Consider the following 21,186-nt stretch of genomic DNA (forward strand, 5'->3'; position numbering starts at 1 on the left):
TGCACATATACATATGATTATAATATCATATCATATATATATATATAGCCTATTTTATGGATGTGAGAGTTAGACCATAGAAGAAGGCTGAGCACCTTCAGCTGAAGCAGAAACTCCAATATTTTGGCCACCTAATGTGAAGAGCCAACTCATTGGAAAAGACCCTGCTTCTTGGAAAGTCTGAAGGCAAAAGGAGAAGGGGGCAGCAGAGTATGAAATGGTTAGACAGCATCACCAACTCAATGCACATGAATCCGAGCAAATTCTGGGAGCTAGTGGAGGACAGAGGAGCCTGGTGTGCTGCAGTCCATGGGGTCACAAAGGGTCTGACACCAATATCCCATTACTTGTGTTTTTCTAGAGAACTCTAATACAGCTAGTTTTGCATTTATACCATCTTCAACAATATTATTTCTATAATTAGAAAATAACTTCAAATTTATCTATGCAAATTTCAGAAGAACTGTGTACTTTGCAAAGACAGCCTAACAGAATTAATCCCACTGAGAGAATTAGTGTTTCATTTCAGGTTTAATTTTGATATTTATTCTTACCACATAAATCTGAAGGCACCTAGAGAGTATTCACTTCAGTATTATTTCATAACATTACTCAAAGATTTTACTGGTTTTGAAAGCATTTTTTTTTTTTTTTTTTGGTGTGTTTACAATGTTGCATTGGAAATGGAATCAGTTTTAATTATATACCAACAATTCTTTTCTTCAGTGAGTTTAAAATGGGTAATAGCAAAAGTCTTAGCTTTGTTCTTAAAAGACAGCATTCTGGAACTTTCCTGGTGGTCCAGTGCTTAAGAATCTGCCTGCCAGTGGGGACATGGGCTCGTTCCCTGGCCCGGGAGGATCCCGCATGCCTCAGAGCAACAAAGCTCATGCACCACAACTCCTGAGCCCAGCTGCCCTAGAGTCTGTGCTCCACAACAAGAGAAGCCACCACAGTGAGAAGTCCTCCCACTACAAATAGAGAAAGCCCATGTGCAGCAATGAAGACACAATACAGCCAAAAAAAAAAGCCAATTTTTTTTTAATTTTAAAAATAAAGTATTCATTTTTTTAATTTTAAAAAATACAGATGGCATTCAATAAAAACTTTAAGAACACAATAAACAATAATGAACATGCTTTTTAAATTAACCAAGTGCTGTGTTAATGCTTATCTTCCAGGTTCTCACAATAACCCTGTAGTTTGGGTATATTGGCCAGTTTCATAGTAGTGGAAAGCACAGCAGGCAGAGATGTAACGACTCACCCATGGTCACATGAGCTGGCAGGTTACAGAGCTGGGACTTGAACCTAGGGCTTCCACTTCTGAATTTTATTCTTTTTCCTATGGAGTAGGACACCGTCCCCCTGTATGAAGAGCTGGCTGTCAAGTCGAGATGGATACACAGGAAACGCCATAAGAGTATACGATTAAGTATTAAACCTGAGTGGTATTTTCATCGACTTTCATCAATTATAGCAAGTCTTGCCTGACTTGCTCCATTTGAAAAACTGAAGTTCAAAGTTGGAAAATAATTCACCCACATAGTTAGTGGCAGCTCCAGAAAGAGAATCCTGGAATGATGGCCTGTGTTCCAAATGAGGCATAAACAGACACATAACTACAGCCCAAGAAGCAGGGTTTCAAGGAGGCCCAAGTGAAGGCAGACCTCCCCTCGGCACAGATGTTCAGGAACAACAGAATGTAATGATTCAGAGGGGAAAAAGCTTGTGTTCGATTGTTGACTCTTTATTAAGCCTTTATAAAATCAGTGATTCTCTGTAGGGTCCCCCAAATCATTGATTTCTTCTACATGGAATGCCAAAGACTGGATGTTCTTTAATAATTAATGTCTTCCTTCAGATCATCCAGAAAAGGGCTGGGGTGGTGGAGGGAGGAGGAATGAGGGAGGTGTGGAAAGAATGAGGGAAAAAACAGGAAGCAAGAAAAAAGGGAGCAGAGAAAAAGAAAACAGAAAAAAACTGGGGTTTGCTTCGTTCAATTTTATGGTTATAATGTCACCATTTTTGAGAATTTTTTAAGGGCCAGGGTCTATACGAGGTGTTTTATTTACATTGTCTCACAAACTCTTGAAAGGTAGACATTGCCATTATTTCAGACAATGAATTTGAAATGAACTTGCTCAGGGTCACACAGAGCTCACATCTGAATCCAGGTCAGACTGACTCTGGAGTCTGAGTTCTCCACTTCTCAAGAGAAGCACTTCCCCATTTCTAAGCTCTTTTGGCAGAGACCCCAAATATTTCCAGATGCTCTTTTTCAACTTGGGCAAACATGGCTTACCAGTGGTTCCAAGGTACTTGGTGTTCTTTATCTATTAAAGTGCATGGTCTGAATTAAGATTCTTTACCTATTGAATTTTTAATATGACCAAGAGCCAGGACTGCTGATTAAAGCACAGATTTTAAGTAGAATTAATGCTGGTACCAGAAGGGTCCAGTCAGAATCCCTCAGAACTAATAATCTCTAGACAGTACATTACCTCAATGGATTGTGTCATCCTTATTGTTTTCTATGTTAAGGCGTAAGAGGATTGTGCCAGACCCATCAGCTCTGTGTGCCTGGGGAATGATAGAACAAATCGACAGCTCTTGATTGATAGGAATGTGTCCAGGGATTGGAGGGGTGACTTAGGTGTTTTGGCACCTGCTGTGAAAGTGCTGCACTCAATATGCCAGCAAATTTGGAAAACTCAGCAGTGGCCACAGGACTGGAAAAGGTCAGTTTTCATTCCAATCTCAAAGAAAGGCAATGCCAAAGAATACTCAAACTATCACACAATTGCACTCATCTCACATGCTAGCAAAGTAATACTCAAAATTCTCCAAGCCAGGCTTCAGCAGTATGTGAACTGTGAACTTCCAGATGTTCAAGCTAGATTTAGAAAAGGCAGAGGAACCAGAGATCAAATTGCCAACATCCGCTGGATCATGGAAAAAGCAAGAGAGTTCCAGAAAAAGATCTACTTCTGCTTTATTGACTATGCCAAAGCCTTTGACTGTGAGGATCACAACAAACTGTGGAAAATTCTGAAAGAGATGGGAATACCAGACCTCCTGACCTGGCTCCTGAGAAATATGTATGCAGGTCAGGAAGCAACAGTTAGAACTGGACATGGAACAACAGATTGGTTCCAAATTGGGAAAGGAGTATGTCAAGGTTGTATAGTGTCACCCTGCTTATTTAACTTATATGCAGAGTACATCATGAGAAATGCTGGACTGGATGAAGCACAAGCTGGAATCAAGATTGCCAGAAGAAATATCAATAACTCCTGATATGCAAACGATACCACCCTTATGGCAGAAAGTGAGGAAGAACTAAAGAGCCTCTTGATGAAAGTGAAAGAGAGTGAAAAAGTTGGCTTAACGCTCAACATTCAGAAAACTAAGATCATGGCATCTGGTCCCATCACTTCATGGCAAACAGATGGGGAAACAGTGAAAACAGTGGCTGACTTTATTTTTTTGCGCTCCAAAATCACTGCAGATGGTGACTGCAGCCATGAAATTAAAAGACACTTGCTCCTTGGAAGAAAAGTTATGGCCAACCTAGACAGCATATTAAAAAGCAGAGACATTACTTTGCCAACAAAGTCCATCTAGTCAAAGCTATGGTTTTTCCAGTAGTCATGTATGATGTGAGAGTTGGACTATAAAGACAGCTGAGCACCAAATAATTGATGCTTTTGAACTGTGGTGTTGGAGAAGACTCTTGAAAGTCCCTTGGACAGCAAGGAGATTGAATCAGTCCATCCTAAAAGCAATCAGTCCTGAATATTCATTGGAAGGATTGATGCTGAAGCTGAAACTCCAATACTTTGGCCACCTGATGCGAAGAGCTGATTCATTTGAAAAGACCCTGATGTTGAAAAAGATTGAAGGTGGGAGGAGAAGGGGATGACAGAGGATGAGATGGTTGGATGGAATCACCAACTCTGTGGACATGAATTTGAGTAATCTCTGGGAGTTGGTAATGGACAGGGAGGCCTGGCGTGCTGCAGTCCATGGGGTCGCAAAAAGTCAGACATGACTGAGTGACTGAACTGAACTGAATGAGGTGGTGATGTGTGTAGTACCTGGCTTTTTTTTTCAAACCCCCTACTTTTGCTTTATGCTATGCTATTCAAAAACGGCAGTTTTTTTTTTTTGGTCTCTTTGTATCTTTTGGTCCAGAATTTGTCCTAACTGTGCTTGTGTGAGGTTATTTTTCATCCAATAAAGTTTATTTTATTTTGTCATGGGAGGAGAGGTGTATCCAGGTGCAAGCATTGCAGCATTGCAGGGAAGTGTCCCAGGTCCCAGCCTGTCTCGTCAACCTGTCTGAGCTAGAACGAGAAGCTGGAGGGATTCCTTAACCTTACTCAGCCTCTCAACTTAAAGCTAGCACGCCCACTAAACTTATGCTGGACTCTCTGTTTGATCATTAATTATCATTTAATAAACATTTCTTTTGGCATTGGCTGCCCCAAGCCCTTATCAGCACCTGAGCCAGTTCTACCCGCTGGACCTCCAGATGGATATTGCAACAGCTGACCATAGCTCTGATGGATTTTGTTCCCCAAGTTGAGGTGTTTGACAAGATGGACAGGTGCCTAGCTCAAAATACCTCCAGAACTGGATTTAGGATGGAAAAGAATCCCTGATGGATACTCTCTTCTTTTGCCAGACACTAGTGAGACTATCCTGGCCAGCTTCCCCAGTCCTTGGCTAACATGTACACCTGACCCCTTGCTGCAAAACCACGGGTGGATACATTTTGTGATGAAAACATCCCTGTATTTGATTTCCATGACTAGGAAAACACTGCTGCTGCTGCTAAGTCACTTCAGTCGTGTCTGACTCTGTGTGACCCCATAGACGGCAGCCCACCAGGCTCCCCCGTCCCTGGGATTCTCCAGGCAAGAACACTGGAGTGGGTTGCCATTTCCTTCTCCAATGCATGAAAGTGAAAAGTGAAAATGAAGTCGCTCAGTCGTGCCTGACTCTTAGCGACCCCATGGACTGCAGCCTACCAGGCTCCTCCATCCATGGGATTTTCCAGGCAAGTGTACTGGAGTGGGGTGCCATTGCCTTCTCCGAGGAAAACACTAGAGCAAGGCTAATAGTATTGAATGTGTGTGCTCACTCAGTCATGTCCAGCTCTTTTTTGTAGCCCATCAGGCTCCTCTGTCCATGGGATTTCCCAGGCAAGAATACTGGAGCAGGTTGCCATTTCCTTCTCCAGGCAATAGTCCCCATCCAGAGATCAAACCCACGTCTCTTGCATCTCCTGCATTGGCAGGCAGATTCTTTACCACTTGTTCCACCTGGGAAGCCCCATAGTTTTGAATAAGATGATATAAAATGCTAGCAAAAGTGAGTGTGTTCAGCAGGATGACACCATAACCATCTCACTCTTCACACATACACTCCCATAATTTTTTAAGTTGATATGTTGTATTTTCATTTTTATTCAGTTCAAGACATTTTCTTTCTTTTTGGCTTCAAAGCAAGTGGGATCTTAGTTCCCTGACCAGGGATCAAACCCAGACCCCTGAAAGGGGAGAGCAGAGTCTTAACCACTGGACCACCAGGGAAGTCCCCGCCCCCATAACTTGATAGAGAGAAATCCAAACTAGGAGTGAGGAGTGTGAGAAGCTGTACAGCGCTTGAGATTTATGTACTGATGGGGCTGATTTCCTTTTGAAGATAAGCAGGACAAGGTTACTGGGAAGGACATTGAAGCAAGACTAAAAGTGGGGTTGTGTGTGTGTGTATGCTTAGTTACTAAGTCGTGTCTGATGCTTTATGTCCCCACGGACTGTAGCATGCCAAACTCCTCTGTCCATGGGATTCTCCCATGGATAGATTCTCCAGGCCAGAATACTGGAGTGGGTTGCTATTTCCTTCTCTAGGAGATCTTTCCGACCCAGGGATTGAACCCATGTCTCCTGCATTGCAGGCAGATTCCCCAGGAAAATGGAACAGATGGGTTGTTTTGCCTGAAATCAGGAGGCAGAAGCTGCAGCTCTCCCTCAAGGGCATTTCTGAGAACAGCAGCAAGTCTAACACAGAGAAAATCCTCATCTTCCCTGCATAATTTTATTCTCTTCTTGCCACAACCCCCAAATCTTTGCCTCTCTACTTATAGCACTTTCATCAAAGGAAAATGGACTTTAGGGCAGACTCCTGATTCTCTGCCATGCACCAGCTATCTCATCTTGAACAAGTCACGTTACCTCTTAAAGGCTCAGCTTCCTTGTCTGTAATACAGGCATAAGGATGAGATCACATAAAACGAGGGTGCATGAGAATACACCTACCACAGTGACTACATTGTAGATAAATGGTACCAAGAAGGAAAATGCACTTCTGTAACAAAGTGCAGAAGGATGCTGGGCTGGTGAAAACAAGAGGCACCACATCTGTATCACCTGATTTTCACAGCAGCAGTATATAAAGTAGGTACCAGTGATATCCCCATTTTACAGATGGGTAGCTGAGAATCACTGAGACTTCTGTTGTTGTTCTAAGCACTTTAGTTTTTTATTTTTAAAATCACAATAGACCATTCCAGATTTCAGATATATGTGGTAATTAGGATATTTGCTTTTTTCTTTCTGGCATTTCACTCTGTATGACAGTCTCTAGGTTCACCAACATCTCTATAAGTGACTCAATTTTATTTTTTATGCCTGAGCAACATTCCATTGTGTATATGTACCACAAAATTTAGTATAGATGATCTTATTTACAAAGCAGAGCACAAATATATGGATACTAATGGGGGAAGGAGGTTGGGAGGAATTGAGAGATTGAGATTGAGAAATATACACTATTGATACTATGTATAAAATAGATAACTAATAAGAACCCACTATATAGCACAGGGAACTCTACTCAATGCTCTATGGTGACCTAAATGGGAAGTAAATCCACTGAGACTTCTGTTGTTGTTCTAAGCACTTTAGTTTTTTATTTTTAAAATCACAATAGACCATTCCAGATTTCAGATATATGTGGTAATTAGGATATTTGCTTTTTTCTTTCTGGCATTTCACTCTGTATGACAGTCTCTAGGTTCATCCACATCTCTATAAGTGACTCAATTTTATTTTTTATGCCTGAGCAACATTCCATTGTGTATATGTACCACAAAATTTGGTATAGATGATCTTATTTACAAAGCAGAGCACAAATATATGGATACTAATGGGGGAAGGAGGTTGGGAGGAATTGAGAGATTGAGATTGAGAAATATACACTATTGATACTATGTATAAAATAGATAACTAATAAGAACCCACTATATAGCACAGGGAACTCTACTCAATGCTCTATGGTGACCTAAATGGGAAGTAAATCCAAAAAAGAAGGGATGTATGTATACATATACCAAAGTCACTTTGCTATACAACAGAAACTAACACGAAATTGTAAAGTAACTATACTCCAATACAAATTAACAAAAATAAAGTCAGTGGCATTTGGTACTTGATTGCAAAAATAAATAAAAATAAAATCATAATAGAGTCACACAAAAATGCAAAAATAGTAGACATGTCCTCTTTCACCCAACTTCTGCCATGCTCATCTTTGACCTACAGTACGACAGAGGCTGTTGTAATCACCTGAGATGCACACCTCAAAAGCAGAGTTGAACACTCTGAGCCTGACAGAGGCTTGGTTGGGGTCACTAGAGGCCTTTTATTGGGATAAGAAATAAAGGAGTTGATTTCAGCACCCTAGGGAGACTGTACTCATCTTTTGATGGGAGCGGTGAGAGTGCTCAACACTCAGTTGTGCTCAGTTGTGTGTGAGAGTTGGACTATAAAGAAAGCTGAGCACTCAAGAATAGATGCTTTTGAACTGTGGTGTTCGAGAAGACTTTTCAGAGTCCCTTGAACTGCAAAGAGATCCAACCAGTCTATCCTAAAGGAGATCAGTCCTGAGTGTTCATTGGAAGGATTGATGTTGAAGCTGAAACTCCAATACTTTGGCCACCTGATGCAAAGAACTGACTCACTGGAAAACCTTGATGCTGGGAAAGATTGAAGGCAAGAAGAGAAGGGGACGACAGAGGATGAGATGGTTGGATGGCATCACCGACTCAATGGACATGAGCTTGGGTAAACTCCGGGAGCTGGTGATAGACAGGGAGGCCTGGCATTCTGGAGTCCATGGGGTCACAAAGAGTCAGACATGACTGGACGACTGAACTGAACTGTGTCTGACTCTTTGAGACTCCGTGGACTGCAGCCCACCAGGGTCTTCTGTCCATGGGATCTCCCAGGTAAGAATACTGGCATGGGTTGCCATTTCCTCCTCCAGGGAATCTTCCTGACCTAGGAATCGAACTCGCATCTCTTGTACTGGCAGGCTAATTCCCTACCACTGAGCCACCAAGAAGTTGAGAGAAGAAGATAGTAATTGAGGTTTGCTGCCATGGTTAGAATGCTTCTGCCTCAGAAAAGGAACTTGGCCCGGACAATCTAGTTGTCAATTGTCCTGCCAATTCAGACTGCCAACTCACTCCATGGTCCTCTAATCTGTTAACTAGGCTCTGGATACTGATCAGCTTCCAGTCACCAGCTGGGCACTGGGTGATGAAAGCCTTGCTGCTTTATTAGCAATTCCTCTGGTTCATCAGTCCTTCCGTCCACTCTAACCACACTTCCAAGTTGTCCTTGTCTGAAGTCAGCCAATGTATATACGGCCAGTTCCACCCACCCGTTTCTCTACTCCAACATGAAAACTTGGAACACAGCTCTCACATTTCTTACTGCACTCTTGATTGGATGGGAGTTATTTCATCAATCACTAGCATCCTGCTTGGGAAACGGGTTCCCAGGAAAGAGGAAACTTGATCCTTTTGTTCAGCAGATTCTGCTTCCAGGGACTGCTCCATCTGCATGATGGACCAAAGTGATGTCTCCCAAATGTTTCACAAGCGTGGCTTTCTTCTGTGTTGGCATGATGCCCCAAAGGCCAAAAAGCCCTTATGGAAAATTAACTAGATGAAGCAGCTCCCCTTGCCCCCAGCTGTCCCCCTTCCCACTGCCCATGGGGAGGCCATGCTTATCCACTGAGTGGGGACACCCTTCTGTGGTGGCTGCATCCTAACCTGATCCAGGATCTGGGGGGCAACTCATGAAGCTGAGGAAGCCTGTGTAATGGCAAAAACAAAGAATATTTGTATTCCTTAAAAAAAATAATAAAGGAGAAATGTTCCCTCTGACCCCTACTAAAACAAAAACCTTTGTAGCAAAAAAACCACCCGGCTCAGCTGCAATAAGGTGAAAGGTTAAATGTGGACAGAGTAGTCAAATATAAGCGGTTTCTTAGTTTTCTGGTGGGAATACTTAACAACCTAAGTATGTTTCCCCAGGAGGTCATCTATTATATTTTGTCCAATTTCTTCCTCCAAGAGCTGAATCAATTCATGATGTAATGCCCCAGGGAGAACAATCTTCTGGAAATGGAGTATCTTTCTGGGGACAAGGTTGAGGAAAACATCTTAATATTGTTACAGCTTTGGCCTGGTGGTAACGGCTCTCTGCTTGTGCCCATGGCAGGATGAGAATCGGGAAGGCAGTGAAATGTCAAAGGACACACGCCTCCAAAGTGTTTGCGATTTGCCTAAAATGGTTTTCCTCTCTTGGAGAAAGCAGGCTACAAATCCATTCGGACATTTACAAGACAGTTGCAGGACTCTGGGCATGTCCTTCAGGGCCTGAGCAGAGAACGCTGCCTGTTCAGGGTGTTGGCATCTAAATGTAGACATGGTCCTGCTTTCTAGCCTAAACAGTATTTCCTCTGACTTCTTCCCTGCTCCCTTGCCCTCTCTCCCCCAAATTATATTAGAGAAGAAAGGGTAAGTCAACACTCATCATTCACTTTGTTTTAAGGAAATAGATGCTACTTCTATTTATGAGAGACTTTGGATGGCTTCAAAACCCCAACAGTTATTTATTTTGAAACTGGCTAAACTACTTTTTAAACTTTTTATTTTGTATGGGGGTATGGTAAAGAACCCGCCTGCCAATGCAGGAGACATAAGAGACAGGGGTTCAATCCTTGAGTCTGGAAGATCCCCTGGAGGAGGGCATGGCAACCCACTCCAGTATTCTTGCCTGGAGAATCCCATGGACAGAGGAGTCTGGTGGGCTACAGTCCACAGCGTCGCAAAGAGCTGGATACAAATGGAGCAACTTAAGCACGCAAGCATGCATAGCCAATTAACAATGTTGTGGTAGTTTCAGGTGAACAGCAGAAGAATTCAGTCACACATAAACATGTGTCCATTCTCCCCCATACCCCTCTCCCATTCAGATTGGTATATAACATCTAGTAGAGACTCACAGACTTAGAAAACGAACTTATGGTTGCCAGGGGGATGGGATAGTTAGGGAGTTTGGGAAGGTCATGTACACACTGCTATGTTCAAAATGGATAACTAACAAGGACCTATTGTGTAGCACATGGAACTCTACTCAATGTTATGTGCCAACAGTTACTGATCTCAAGGGCTCCTCCAAATAAACTTTTACAAGAACAGCCAACAAGCAGCCCTATGGCCTGTTCTCCTTAGGCACCTAGGTGTGAAATACACCAAGAGCCCCCAGTCTCTTGCAGGCTTTATTGTTGCTGGCCACCAAGCAGAGAAAATCACTCCCCTATTGTTTGTCTTGTTTATAATATAGGAACAATGGTGTGTCTTATTATATACTTCCAGAGACATGAGAATACATGACAATACCATAGCAGGGTGTTTTGCATGTTTTCCTATCATGTGATTTGTTAAGACAAAAAAACTGGAAAGTCCAAGCCTAGATTACAAATTAAGAGTATATGTAGGTGGACCCGGGTGATTTATTTAAAGGAAAGTTGGGTTGTTTGTTTCTCTCTGAGGGGAAAGGCAGTCTCATTGGGAATTCAAAGGCTCCAATTTATTTGGGGGAGGTATGTTAGTTTTAAATCTAAAAATAAATTTGAGGTAAAAAAAGGAACTCTTTCCTGGTGGCTCAGACAGTAAAGAATCTGCCTGCAATGCAGGAGACCTGAGTTTGATCTCTGGGTCAGAAAGATCCCCTGGAGAAAGGAATGGCAACCCAGTCCAGTATTTATTCTTACCTGGAGAATTCCATGGACAGAGGAGCCTGGTGGGCTGCACAGTCCACAGGGTCCCAGAGTCGGACACAACTGAGTGACTTTCACTTCAATGCCCTCGCAGGTTAAAATAAATGAGAAGAATGTAGATAAACCAGAGTGTTCAATTATTCCTACCTTACTCAATGCAAGAAACTCATGTTATCTACCACATTTAAGTTTAAATACTAAGAATTTGGAAAACAATATCGAAAACTGAAAAACAAGTGCCAGCTTTTTTCCAAGAAGCTTGTACTCTGACCCCCTTGCCCTCCCATCTTGAATGTCACGTTCACGTTTGCTCCTTGACGGCCTGAGAGCTGTGGACCTCAGTGACATCCACTTACTGGCTCATGGAAGACTTCTTATTTCCCACCATCCAGACTGCGAAAAACTAGGCATCCATTCCTTAAAATGATTTATACATCCAGAACATGCCAGTCATGCTAGTTTAATAGGAATATAATTGGACCTTGCTATGCTTGGGAAGTAGAAACCTTTGTGGTAATGTGCCGTGTTCCTAACTAAAATGCAAGGTGCAGGCAGTGTTTTATCTGTAGTGTTATTAAATGAAAAGTTAACGGCCAGTGACACGATGCAATGGCTTATTTCCATTCACGCAGATGTCTGATATTGCTCAACAAAGCGGTCCCTGAAAGTTAGAATTTTGTATTTCGAAAGGAGGACCTAAGAGGTGGATTGAAGTCTGCATGCTACCATTTTGAGAGGCAGATTGCCTGGCTTAACAATTTATGTTTCCAGTATTTCTTGGGTAAGGCACAAACCAAGAGCCTGTTGGTCATAGGTGACCATAAATTTGAAAGTTACTATTGTGACTAATAAAAAATGTATTTTGCTAGGCTCATGAAGCACAATGGTGCATTACAAAATGAATTATCTAGATGGTACAGAGTAATTCTTCCCACAGATCCAAAGGGTGGGAATACTTAACAACCTGGACGGGGGTGGTTGGAGCCAGTAAACAGTGTCAGAGGCGTTGCCATAAAGGAGTCATTGATACTCACTAGAGTGGGTTCTTTGGGGGCCAGAGAAGGCTATCATCAAGGGAGTTTTATGGCATATTTGCTGGGTCTGATATTCCTAGAATTCTCAGGTTCTTAGTGGCCTTTCTAAATGTTTAAATACTTAAATTCAAGCATTTATCACTCTTCAGGGACCTCTGCAGAATTTATTTACATTGGGAGTTACTATTATCGAAGAGGAGTTCATTTTTAAAATATTAGCAAAAAAAAAAAAAAAATAGTCCATTTCAAAGTATTACCACAAATGCAATCCTTTAAGACAAATATCTAACGTTTCAGAACAAATGCCACCTGCAAGCTGTAAATATGTGTATTAATTTTTCCCCACAGTATTTGCTTTGGCTGTGACCTTCCCTCATATTTAGTTGAACAAGGGCTAAAAATTGTCAAACCAAATTCTTGTTTGAGAGTTTAGCTCTAACTACTGCCAGTTTGAGAGAAACACACATCCAGGTTTAGGGAATATGTTTTGTTTGTTTTGGCTGTGACATAGGGCAGAACAGTTTCCATCCCGTTCGAATGCATTCAAGAGAGTTTGAAATATTGCACAATAAAAGTCATTCATTATATCTGTCTCCTTTCCCTTCCAAAAACAAAAATGGCTTCCCAGTTCCAAGTCGACACAGGGGGCAGGAAGAACGGGGTCACGGGGTCACTGGAAATCACCCAAGACTAACACCAGGTTTTTCAGGTTTGAGTTAGGGACTCCTAACTTCTGAAATCTTCATTCCCAATGTACACTTCAAATAAGAAGAGACTGCTCACGTTGCATTATTGCTCTGTTATGGATGATTGGAAAATGAACACATTGTATGTGTTCAAACGTTAGGCATAACAACATCCAAATGCCTAGCACTCAAACTAAACTAATTTGAACAGAAAAATCTTTTTACTTACTTTCTCTAGGAAGTGTCAATTGATTGACATCAAATTTATACTAAAAACAATTATTTCACTGTTTGGACAATACATTTGGAAAGACCTAGTTTTGCTAACAACTGACGCTCCTGGGCTGCTGTTTGATGTGTCTAAGTAAAGAAAAAAATTGACATTGTTCTTACTAGCAAGCACTCGGGACATCAGAAATGCAGTTTGTTTTTAAATGACGAAAATAAAGGCACCATTAACAGATGACTACATTTGACAGGACAAAACACTACCAAAGTGAACTTATTTTAAAAAGCAAATTTTAAGTGGGTGAATAAAGCTGTGAGAATAAAATTATTAGATGTAAATGGAAGTGCTGTCTCTAAATTTTAGAGATTAAATAATTCATATGAAAACAGAGTTAGAAATTTGGAACTTAGAACAAAATGATAAAATCTGAATTTTCTTGAATTATATCTAAAAAAACTAAAAACTAGCTGTTTGCTCCCCACAGGCCACTTTTATCATAGAGAAATCAATTAAACCATTTGGTCCAATATTGTGCTGTGGACAAATGAGAAAAAGGAAAATTTAAAAAGGGTGCTTTCCAACATGTCATTGGTAATTTTAGAAATCTCAGCCTTAGAAAATGCAAACGTTATTTTTTTCTTTAATGTGCATGCTCATTTATTTTCCCTTTTCATATAAGTGATATAATGCTTAAAGTATCAAAAAATAGAAGCAGTTCCAGAAAATACTTGCTTCCCAATATCCTAAAATTTTCCAAAACTTTTCTAATAAATCTTAAAATCAAGGTCAGAGCAAGGCTAAGTACGATCTTGGTTGAAGATGTGGGACAAGAAATATGTATCATGAGAATGGTAGTAATTACTCACCTTCTCACTAAAGCTATTAGGTTACTTGTAGTCTGTACCACAATTTCATAAAAAAAAAAAAAAAAAAAAAAAAACAGAAAAGCATCAAAGAATGAACAAAATTGGACATACAAACTTGGAACTGTTAGGTCATAGTACATACAATTAGTCCTTCTAGAGCCAAATCATGGTTCTAAAATAATCTTCAAATAAATCTAAGGCTCCCCCTCTCCCAAATAAAAATCCACTATCTTTTTGAATGTGTGATTAATCATAATTTAATTTCACCCCCCAAAGTCTGCTTACTTGATCTAAGAATCTAAGTCCACAGTCAACCTTTCAGACATACTACAAAGAAATCTGGTAGCATAAAAGACAGAAATGCAGAAGCATTTAAGGAGGGAGATTTTTTAAAAAAACTTTCTTACAGACAATTCATAATCCCTAGTCTAGCTTTGAATCCATGCTTCATCTGGATATATTCATAGGTTAGAATACAAAAGGATGAAAAATACTTTAAAAATGTGTAGGAGATGAGGCCAACTTCACACTGCATGTGCTGTGCTTAGGTGCTCAGTCATGTCTGACTCAGTGACTCCATGGACTGTAGCCCACCAGGCTCCTTTGTCCATGGGGATTCTCCAGGAAAGAATATCGGAGTGGGTTGCCATGCCCTTCTTCAGGGGATCCTCCCAACCCAGGGATCAAACCCAGATCTCCTGCATTACAGGTGTATTCTTTACCACCTGAGCCACTGCGGAAAACCAGAAATACTGGAGTGTATAGCCAATCCCTTCTCCAGGAGAACTTTTCAACCCAGGAATTGAACTGGGGTCAATTGAATTGCATTGGAGGCGGATTCTTTACCAGCTGAGCTACTTGAGAAACCCTCACACTGCCTTGTCTCAGTAAACAACAAGGAAAAGACATACAGAACAGAATGTGCCCTCTGGATCCCTGTTACTCTAAAACTTTTGCTAGTGAATTTTGTTCAAGCATCGCTTATTCCAGAAACAAACGAACTTACCTGAAGTTGGTGCCAGCTTGAGGGCTGAGAGGTCCAGGGCATTCCTTTATAATTATACCCTCATGTATTATAATTCTGCCCTCAGTTCAGTTGTCGCTCAGTCGTGTCTGATTCTTTGCGACCCCATGGACTGCAGCACGCCAGGCCTCCCAGTCCATCACCAACTCCCGGAGTTCACTCAAACTCATGTCCATTGAGTCAGTGATGCCATCCAATCATCTCATCCTCTGTTGTCCCCTTCTCCTCCCACCTAGAATCTTTCTCAGCATCAGGGTCTTTTCAAAGGCTGCATGAGGTGGCCAAAGTATTGGAGTTTCAGCTTCAGCATCAGTCCTTCCAACGAATATTCAGGACTGATTTCTTTTAGGATGGACTGGTTGGATCCCCTTACAGTCCAAAGGACTCTCAAGAGTCTTCTTCAATACCACAATTCAAAAGCATCAATTCTTCAGTGCTCAGCTTTCTTTATAGTCCAACTCTCTCACATCCATACATGACTACTGGAAAAACCATAGCCTTGACTTGATGGACCTTTGTTGGCAAAGTAATGTCACTGCTTTTTAATATGCTGTCTAGGTTGGTCATAACTTTTCTCCCAAGGAGCAAGAGTCTTTTAATTTCATGATTGCAGTCACCATGGCTGTAGCCCTCATAGTCAATAAGAGTCTGAATTCTGCCCTCACTTCCCCCTTAATGAAGGCACCTTGAAGGCAGTGGTCACACTTAGAAATTAATGCCTGGCACATGTATTATTCAATCTACAATCTTCTTACCTGGGATGTACAGGGAAAATTTCCCGTGTTAAGAAATAATTCTCAAATGCTAAGGCTGCTTTCCAAGTAAGGTTAGTGACTTTTTTAAAAAATACTAAACCAAGTTATAATACAAATGTTAATGTATGAGAATTGAATCAGACATTTTTAGCAAACTTAACTCTGAACCTTTATTCATTTCATTTTCTTACTGATAATATACAGTGGTCAAGAACAGAATTCTTTCTCAATGACTAAATTTTAGTGTCTCAGGGTGACAATTTAAAAATCAAGAACTGTAGCAAACTTTACATGAGATTAGGCTGAATATACTCAACAAGGAAGTTGGTTCCTTTCTCTTATTTCTGATAGCTTAGTATTACTGAACTTTTTGCCTTAAATGATAATGCATATCTGGGTGGAATTATACGCTCCACATTGAATTGTTTGGTCAGCATTTTGCTTCCACAGGTTTCCTCCTTCACAAAAAGAACTTTAAATGAAAACCATGACAAAGATTCACAGTAAAGGGGAAAACAAGCTTTCTTACAGTAATTAAGATGGTTCAATGTTGGTTTAAGAACAGACACGCAGATCAATGGAAAAGAATCAAGTCCAGGAAAAAGACCTACACATACAAGGTCAACAGATTTCAACAGAGGTGCCACTGTAATTCAATAAGGAATGCAAAATCTTTTCAACAAATGGTGCTGAATGGCTTCCATTAAAAAAAAAAACAACCCTCTTCCCACAGATTATACAAAAATCATCTCAAAGTGGATCTGATACCTGACATTAAAACAATACAATTTCTAGAAGAAAACCTAGGAGAAAATCTTCGTACCCTTGAATTAGTCAAAGATTTCTTAGGATACAAAAGCATGTTCCATTCAAGAAAAAAAAAAAAGAATGGATAAATTAGATTACATCAAAATACTTTTGATATAAAATGTCTTTTCAAAAGATACTCTAAAAAAATTTTAAAAAACAAGCTACAGACTGGGGGAAAAATATTTGCAAGATAGATACATAATAAAGGATTTATCCAAATATAGGCAGAACTCTTTCAACTCAAAAAAAAATAAGGACAAACGAAAATGTAGGCAAGACATTTAAATGGAAGCTTCAATAAAAGGATATAAGAATGGCAAATAAGCGCAGGGAATAAAATATGTTTGATATCATTAGTCATTAAAGAAATACACAAAACGGGATACGACTGCACACCTACAAGAATGCCTACACGCAACGAGGCTGACACCTCGTGTGATGAAAATGTGGAGAAAGTGAACTATGTGCTGCAGGTGAGGATGCAAAATGGTGCAGCTGCTATGGAAAAACTTGGCAGTTTCTTAAAAACACCCCAGCTGTATGTCTCAGGAATCCCACTTTTAGGTATTTAACCAAGAAAAATGAAAACATGTGTCTATAAAAAAGATCCGTATGTGAATGTTTATAGCAGCTTTATTTGTAGAAGCCAAAATATAGAAACAAACCAAATATCCATCAATGGTGAATTGGATAAACTGTGGTACGTCCATAAAATGAACTACTACTGAGCAATAAATAGGAAATCAACTACTTACCACATACAACATGGATAAATCCCAAATGCATTATGCTTAGTTCAAAAAGGCAGACACAACAGGATATATATTACATGATCCCATTTATATGACATTCTGGAAAAGGCAACACTATACGGATAGAAATCAGATGAGTGATTGTGAGGGTCTGGGGTCAGGGGAGAGGGGATTGGCTGCGACTGGCAGGAGGAAATGTTTTGCAGGGTGATGAGTATGTTCTGTTACTTGGCCGTGGCTGTGGTTACATGACTGTGTGAATTTGCCAAACTTCAAACCGATACACTTAAAAAAGGGAAACTGTACTGTAGGTGAATTATACCTCAATAAACCTGACTTTAAAAAGTTAATAAAAAAAAAGCTCTTTCAATATAAAGCACAAATCAGACATTATTATTTCCTTCTTGGTATGCCAGGTCTAAGTCTCACATTCAATTAATTCTATAGCTTAAGTCAGGGGAGTGGGGAGGGGGCAGTCAGAAAAAAATGGAAGCAATGTGGCATGAAGTGATGGGGGAAGAATATGGTGGGCAGAAGGTGAAATCTTTATAAAGGAACTTTGCTAGGTAAGATCTAGAGAAATGAACTGAATAATCATTTAATTTTAATTTCAAAGAATTTATCTTACATTTTTAAATAAGCCTGCTGCTGCTGCTGCTAAGTTGCTTCAGTCGTGTCCGACTCTGTGCAACACCATAGACGGCAGCCCACCAGGCTCCTCTGTTCCCAAGATTCTCCAGGCAAGAACACTGGAGTGGGTTGCCATTTCCTTCTCCAACGCATGACAGTGAAAGTGAAGTCGTTCAGTCATGTCCCACTCCTAGCGACCCCATGGACTGCAGCCCACTAGGCTCCTCTATCCATGGGATTTTCCAGGCAAGAGTACTGGAGTGGGGTGCCATCGCCTTCTCTGCAAACAAGCCTAGTGTGGCATAATTTTCAGTAACACAAAACTGGAGACAACTAGGGTCCATTATTAAGGAGATGGTGAACTACATTATAGAGATCCAAATTATCTCATTCTAGATGGACTGTGAAGAAAGCTGAGCGCCGAAGAATTGATGCTTTTGAACTGAGGTGTTGAAGACTCCTGAGAGTCCCTTGCACTGCAAGGAGATCCAACCAGTCCATTCTGAAGGAGATCAGCCCTGGGACTTCTTTGTAGGGAATGATGCTAAAGCTGAAACTCCAGTACTTTGGCCACTTCATGCGACGAGTTGACTCATTGGAAAAGACTCTGATGCTGAGAGGGATTGGGGGCAGGAGGAGAAGGGGACGACAGAGGATGAGATGGCTGGATGGCATCACTGACTTGATGGACCTGAGTCTCAGTGAACTCCGGGAGTTGATGGACAGGGAGCCCTGGCGTGCTGTGATTCATGGGGTCGCAAAGAGTCGGACACAACTGAGCGACTGAACTGAACTGGGACAGGGGTTAAAAAGATGAAGTAGCACCAGGACTCTCCATAATATCATGGGGCTATTCATGGTATATTGTTGAATAAAATTTTTAAGTTGTAAAATGGAATACAGAGTGATCCCATCAGAAAACAATGAAAGCCAATTATTCTCCAGTTAAAAAAAAAAAAAAAAACACTTTTAAATGCCTCGAAATAAACTTCTTACTGAAAAGTTTCAGGAAATAAATTTTTTCCACATTTTAAATTAAAAAAAAAAGCAAAACAACAAAACCGATGTTTACACAGGCAAAAGGTCTGGAAGAGGTTTGCCTGCTGTTAATGGTGTTGACACCTAGAAAGGTGGGGGAAAAAAGCTGTGGCTGTAGGCATGCCGGCATCAAGTGGGTAGAAGAAAGTTTTTCATTTTGCACAGTTCTCTTTTTTCAACAGACACATATGACCTTTGTGATAAAAAGGAGTGAAAATAAACGTTAAGGGGAAGCACCCATAGCAACTGTAGAGCACTGCCCTAGTTTAAGGCAGTGCACACAGGGTGACTTCAGATGTCATGCTGCCATCTTCTGGAACAAGTGAGAATCAACGGGAGCAGATACGGTGGAAACTTTTCTAAGGCAAAATGTCAAGGGTTACTGCAGTAAAACAGATCAGGCCAGTTCTTGATTTAACCATTAATGGAAAGAAACCGTTAAAAAGAAGCAAGCATGAGAAAATACAGAAATCATTAACTTTTCACCAATTTATGATATAAATGAGACAGTGCACAAAATTACCTCCAAGTGGTTATGCTTTCTCAAGACTTTTTTTAGAAAAACAGTCTATTTGTTATTTTATAGATAGCAACAAAAAATTTAGAGTGAAATATTTTAAACTTGTAAAGTGTTAATCTGTTTAACTGCAGATGCTAGGAAAAGAGAACAATTTTACATTTGAAAAACCGAGGCAAAAAAATTTACAATAAAAAAAAAAAACACGGACCAAAATATGTCTTAATCCTCATTAGTACTTTTTTGGGAATAAAACAAAGCATGTCAAATTCTAAAAATTCAAGTACAATTGAGATCATATAAAGTAAAAAAGGTAGAAAATAACAGTAATTTTAGCTTCTATGTTGAATAAACAACAAAAAATTTTTTAAAACCCTCTAACATCGTATGTTTCTGAAAGTTTTTTTCCCCTTTTCTTTTTAAATGACCCAAACCAAAAAGTTTCCTTTTTTTTTTCTTTTGGTTTTTTCCAGTGGTAGAGATATGTCAACCAAACCGAACTATAAATGTGGTGGGGGGTGGGGAAAAGAAGTCCATAAATAATTTACCTGTAAAGATAAAAGAATTTCTGAAACAATCCACCCTTTAGCAGGAGAAATTGGGGATCACTTCGAGTGTTAATGTAAAATACATTAGTCTTTAGCAGCGGGAGTCCCAGACCTATTGGTGCCAAGGAGGTAACAAATAGTCTCTATCTGAGGAGGGGGAAATGGGCGCCCAGCAGGAGCTTTCTTCCCTGTTGTGTTATTTATAGAGAGCCCTATTTGTTAACATGTTTCTGTGATCACTGGGAGAGGGAGAGCTTAATGATTTAAAGGATTTCAAAAACAATTGTTTAATGATACAATGATTTATGCACATTCACAAATTCTAGATATATAGCAATTTAGATTTTCAAACTGCTGTCGCCAAGTGACAGAATGTATCGCTGGAACTTAGCTGGAAAAAACAAGTGCTAGTACTTGGTATTGTGAAATAAAAAGTTAGCAAGGCTGGAAAATGCCATGTTAAGAAAGAAATCAGCAGCCTACCACTAGGTTTCTAGTAAACCAATTTTCTAGGGGCCTTCAAGTGAGTTTCTTTCTGGATTTTTTTTTTTTTAATGGAGAACCATAAATTAAATCCCAAATTACCTGTGACTAATTTGAATAACATGAGAGATGAGTCCTCCATCAGACTGTTTATATTTTCACCGAAAACCAACCTCCCACTTCCTACCTGACAAAGCATACAAGAGTCTTGTTTGAAGGTTAAAATGCTTTCACATTAGTTATTTCTAAATTATAGATTCGTTTCATAGTGATAGATTTGCAATATTCTTATTGAAAGAGTTTTTCAAAATCCCATGTTTAAGATTTGCTTTTAATCTAACTGCTAAAAGTTTTATTTGAGATGAAGTAAATGATTAAAGCTTCTCTTAACTTTAAACCAAAACAAGTTTATCATTTCCATCTTTCCTAGTTGTTTTTGGGGGCAATATTTCAAGACAAAATATACCCCACACCTCAGGCCGCTTTAAGTTTTCAACCTTATATAACCTTCAACTTTCAGAAAGTTACAGTCATTGCATTAATTTGTTAAAGAAAAAAAATCAAACCAAAACTCTTCTCATCCACATAAAACAAGTCAGTTCTTGTTTTATGTGGATGAGAAGATGCTTTTTCACAACAGAAACTCTAAAGCTTCAGTGGTAAATATGTGCCA

This window comes from Bos mutus, chromosome 8, assembly GCF_027580195.1.
Source record: "Bos mutus isolate GX-2022 chromosome 8, NWIPB_WYAK_1.1, whole genome shotgun sequence".
NCBI classification, from domain to species: domain Eukaryota; kingdom Metazoa; phylum Chordata; class Mammalia; order Artiodactyla; family Bovidae; genus Bos; species Bos mutus.